Source organism: Alnus glutinosa, chromosome 5 (genome assembly GCF_958979055.1).
Source record: "Alnus glutinosa chromosome 5, dhAlnGlut1.1, whole genome shotgun sequence".
NCBI classification, from domain to species: Eukaryota; Viridiplantae; Streptophyta; class Magnoliopsida; order Fagales; family Betulaceae; genus Alnus; species Alnus glutinosa.
In genome coordinates this window covers 6,148,619-6,154,618 of record NC_084890.1, presented here as the reverse complement: position 1 = coordinate 6,154,618, position 6,000 = coordinate 6,148,619, and positions in this window count along the sequence as shown.

Here is a 6,000-nt window from a genome sequence, read left to right as displayed (position 1 = left end):
TGGATTGGCTGGAATGACTAATCTACCCTCATTTTTGTTTTTTGGATAGGATTGATGAGACGTTTACATTTGTATGGACATGCGGCAGGCTCAAGGTTAGGTTCAGTTAAGGATTAATAAACTATTTTTTTTTTTTTTTTTGGGTTAAAAACTATGGTGAAATTCGTTTATGCTTCTGTTCATTTCGTACCGTAAATAGTATATCGTTTATGGTTAAAAACAAAGTTAGGGTCCGTTTGAGTTTGCGATTTTAAAAATTGCGATTTAAAATAACGATTTTAAAATGTGCGATTTGAAAAAAGTGATTTTTAAAAACACAGTTAAACGTTTGGCAAAATCGCAATTTAGCCTTTAAAATCGTGAATTTACCTTTAAAATTCTGCGTTTTCAAAAAAGTACCATCTTATCTGCGATTTGAAAAAGTAGATTTCCTGCGTTTTCAAATCGCAATTTTTAAAAACGCAGTTCTCAAACGATCTATGTTCTGCGATTTAGTTTAAAATCGCACTTATTGTCTACGAAATCGCAATCCCAAACGCACCCTTAGTATCTTTATCTAACTTTTCATTTAAAAATTGACGAAAGTCTACGTCAACACTTTCAATAAGCTAACGCATGTCCTATGCCTAATTAAAAATTAAAAAATTAAAAATAATAAAAACTAAAATTAAAATACAAACTTTAAAAAATAGTAAACAAAAATTGAAAAATCAAAAAGAGACAGCTCGAGTCATTCCTTTGGGCAAAATATGAGTTGCTGAACCACTTTGGATTGGCCGGTCTGGGATGTGGCCCATAAGGATGGTTTGATCACTCCTGTATGGCTAAAAACAAAAAAGAAAATATTTAGGGTTTGGCTCTTAGGGTGGTTTAGCCATCCCAAACCGGCCGTGGGATGATTCAGCCACCCTCATCTGAACGTGGATTCAAATTAATGAGTCCGATCGTGGCCTTGGCAAATTGGTACGTTCTTCACATTATTGGCTAAGATTTGAACCTTCATTCTTATTTGCAATACAACATTTAATTAGTTGACTATATATATACATGATTTTCCTTGTTATTAAAAAAGGATTAATGAAACTTTTGGGGTTTGTATGGACACGTGGTAGGTTTGAAAAAAACGAGGGATTGCAGGGAATTTGGTTCAAAAGTGCACTCGATGAAATGGGCATGTCACTAAGGTGAGTGATAGAGATTTGACACACAAAAGGAAGAGAAAAAATCTAGTGTAAAAGTGGTGATCGACTTAGGTCTACGCGCTTTGGTCTTTTATCCTTTTTCAAATTCAATCTTCAAACCGATTGCCTTTTGTAAAGATTAACCAAGTCGGTTCCTCTTCGCTTTCTACCTTTTTAGTCATCTTTAACGCCGAATTAGAGTTTATTTAGGTTTACGAAATTAAAAAGTGTGATTTAAAAATAATAATTTAAAAAAATAATTTTTAAAAATGTAATTTGATCTTTAAAATTATAGGCTAATTTTTAAAATTCTGCGTTTTTAATTGGCAATTTTTTAAAAACGTAATTTTCAAATAATTTGTATTTTACAATTTATTTTAAAATCACAATTTTTGTCTACGAGCAATCTTAAACGCAATCTTAGAATTTTAATTCAAAGGAGCCAAAATAAAAAGAAAGAATTTAAACAAAATTGGTTGTAAAATATATTAGATTATGTGAGTAACAAAATAAATAAATGATAATTTAAAACATATAAATCTAACTATTGTGATTTGTTTTTTACGTTAATTTATTTAATTGTTGTCTTTTTTTTCATATTTTGAAATGTCTATATGTTCTTTGGCACATTAACTTAAAAGAACAATTCAAATATTAAAATTTAGAAAGATAATTTGATTACTTGAGAGTATATAGATTGAGAAAATATTAGGAGGAGGGCCGGCCACTTTGATTTTCATAAAGTAATAATTTTTGTTTGTTTTGAAAAGGAGGCAACTAAATAAATGTAAAATAATTAGTCAAAGTGGGGAAGACATTATTTTGAATTAGAGGGGCAGTAAAAAAAATTTTATATAATTTTTTTTTCTTGCATCTTCAATTCAAAATCCATTTTAGAAGTTGGTTATAGAGAAACTTTTTTATTATTATTTCATGCACATTTTCTATGAGATAATTAACACCAATTGGTGTATAAACAAGTGTTTTCCCAAGATTGGTAAAACTTCTATATAAAAAATGGTGAAATATGATCTTACACCTCAATTCCCGTCACTTTTTTCATCTATGGTGCATGCTTGACATATAATATTTAATGTTATGATTATTTATTGTAATATAAGGTGCGCATTAAATGGACCCAAAAGAACCGGGATTATGATCATTTCAAATTATTTGTTCGAATTTAAAAAGGTAATTGTGAGAAATTATTTATAGGACCTACTTGAACAAATAAAAATTAATCTATCCAACCAACCACTTATATGCTGATATTTTGACACTCTCACTCTGGGAGGTAAATGAAGGAGACATAGTTCAAACTCAAAATCTTTGTTTTAATATCATGTTAAATTATCATTTATTTTAAAAATTTAAGTTGATAAGAAAAAGTAAATTTTAACGCTCCTTTTATGTATGAGTTCAAATTTTCTTTTAATAAGTGAAGCTTCAAACATAAAATATTTAATTAAAATTAAAATAAATAAAAAAATTAAGGTTGGAATTCAAAATTATTAATTCTTATGATCACCTCACGGAATTCTTTCGCATCCAAACAAGTAATTTAAGAAAAACAAATAATTTCAGAGAATTTTACCGGAAAGAATGAAAAGATGAAAGCAATGACATTTGTGAATCTAGGGATCAATTTTCCACGTCTCAACTCTCAAGGTGGAGACCTGGCAACATCGATTGGAGCGCCATCCTTCCCATTTTCGATGAGAACAAAACAGTGGTCAATTGGGAAAGCGTGATTAGACGGAGCTTCACTAAACGCCCATCTTAAACAGTTTTCCGACGACTTAACGATGAGATCAATGATGGCGAAAGAAACTTATTCACGTGATCACGGTATCCCATATTGGTTAACTCAACTTTTTTGCATCCAATTAGGCCAGCAAAGGGTGGCATCATGAGGGCGTTGCCATTACTGAAATGGCAACAAAACAGTGCTGCTGAAAATGAATACAAATGTCTAAATGCATAGAAATATCTGCATAATATATGGGTACACCTGAAAACCATGCTACTTCTCTCCTTCATTGAACCAATTTGTTTTTTTTTCGAACATGTTACCGTATGCTGTCCAGTGTATTAACTGATGAGGCCCGAAGGCTTATACGAGAAGGAGGTTTAAGACCCTTATAACTTTAACTAAGAAGGATTTGACTTAAAAATAATTATTAAAACAGAAACATAAACATTACAAAAATTATATTGGAGCCTCTCTTTACATTAACGCACTCTCAAAATAAAAGAAGATCAATCTAGCAATTAGCCAACACAAATTTCAATAAAATTTATACAATACAAAGACAGTCTGTACCAGGAAAACAAAGAAATTATACAACACAAAAGCAGAAAAAAAACCAAAAAAACAAGGCGCCAAACAGCGGAGAAAAGGCAGATTTCGCCGGAGTGGCAGCGCGTGTAGAACATGCGCCGACACCGGGAACACCAAGCAGCAGCTCCAACGCCGAAGACCCACATTTTTTTATTTTTTTATTTTTTTTATTTTTTTATTTTTTTTTTATGCATCTTTTAATTTCCTCACTTTACCCTCTATGACAATACACACCACTTGGCTCATATTTCCAGGAAATACGGAGAAAATAGAAAGAAACCACTGGGCAGGCAGAAATGGTTTGCCAAGCTATAAACAGTCATTTGGAGCGATGAATAGTTTTACATATTTGGGTGTATTTATAAAAGATATTTATGAATGCTAGTTTCTTATGGATTTTTTTTTTATGAATTAGGTGAGACTAAATTTTAATTATGAGTGATTATCTATAAAAAGCTTTATTAATAATTTAATTACTCTTTTTGAAGTAATATCACCTTTTTTTTTTTCTTTTTTTTTTAGTATTACAAATGGTATTAAAATCATCTAATAACACTATATAGTGTTGTAGTTGCATGACATAGTCTTGACAAGAACATCAAAGATTTAAGAGAGAGAAATTGCGACACCTCAATCCCATGTTTTAGGAAAATTGAATGAGGAAGAGGTGACTGTGACCCTAATACGGAGCTGGAACTTCTAACCATGACGAATACGCTGACTATGGATATGATGCCGGAAATTAATAGACCGGTTGTATATAATCCTTCCATTCGAATTAGCAAACCAATTTCTTCTTGCATGATATGGATTCCAAGCATTCCTGATCTAAATGTGAAGGAATCGAATTACTTCGACCTCGATCTATTAGGAAACCAACTTTCCAAGGATTGTGGAAGAAAATATTCATGTCCATTTTCTTGAAAATAAAAATTGAAAAAGAATAAAAGATAAAACAAACGTAAACGAGTCTAAAATCGAATCCATCTAGATATTTTATATTTTATTAAAACATTCAAAACTCAACTCTCATCATCTAAAAATAGATGATGTGTTTTAAAATGGTATATTTTACTTTATAATAGATATAATAACCACACTTTATAAGAATATTGTTTAGTTTTTGGAAAAAAAAAAAAAAAAAAAAAAAAAAAAGGTTAAGAGGATAGCCTCAATACGATGTTGAAAGAGTATGAATTTTCCTTTTTGAAAAGCTTCAAATCATATTCAGAAGACAGGCCAAGGGCCCACTTCCCCAATTCATTTTTATTGGGCCTATGTTAGGCATAGGTACGTCCAACCCAAACCTAGCCCATCGCCACTCCCCCAAATTCCCAATCATGATTGTGAATGCTATGGGTTCATTCTTGAAATCCCTTTTTTTTCTTTTTCTTTTTTCCTTTTTTTTTTTTTTTTTTTTGTGCTACTCATTTTTTCATTATCCTCAAATCTATCATTACCTGTGAATAAAAAAAAGATTGGTACAATTTTATTATTACGGAAATTCCACTTGAAAAAAGCATAAAAAATAAATATTACAAACAAACAAATAAAAATGTGACTGCCCCACTGCTGTACTAAAGAAAGGACATGCGCACATATTCATCAAGTCTTGGACGCAGGACGGTGATACCCATAAAAGTTGTTCAGTGCAAATCTTATATTATTCTATTTTGTTAATGTGTTTTAGAGGTTGTTTTTTATTTAAAAAAAATTGTTTTCATGTCATATAAAAGTGAAAATGATTTTATTTTAAAAATAAGAAAACAAAAGCGAGATGAAGAAAATTTTAACAAACAAAAGTCATTTACTATAAATACAAAGGTGGCATTTTCTTTCGTTAAAATCATCCTCACGAGTCATGCAAGCTCTCCATCACTCCATGCCAATCACTACAAACAAAATAAATAAATAAAAAAAATTGTTATTTTGTATCATTTAAATCAAGCGACATTAATTTGTGAGTTGACGTCATTTATTTTAAAATGATGTAATTTTCACATCGTCAATTTTTTACAAACAACGTAAACATAATAAATTACGATTTTTTTTTACAACAAATAACATGACTTCCTTTAAGAAAAGACGTAAATTCCAAGTCCCTTTTAAAGAAAGGAAGTGAATATATAACTCACGTTCATTTTTATCTTTCGAAATGACATGAATAAAGACACCAATTTTATTCATGTCGTTTCCACAACAAAACGACGTGGATTACTCACATACCTAACGTAATTTTAAAACGACACAAACAAAATACTTCAAAACTACCACCCTACTTTTCCAATTCCCTCATTTCAGCTCAATCTCCCTCTCTTTGATTAATATTCGCGCCTGATATGACTTCTTGGAATAATGAAAGTCACAAAAAAAAAAAATGCTTTATTCGTGCCGCTGTGGCTGCAAGCCTGCAACAAGAGAAAAGGTTCTTTTTTTCTTCTTTTTCCTTTTCTTCATGTTTCATACCAACCACGTAAT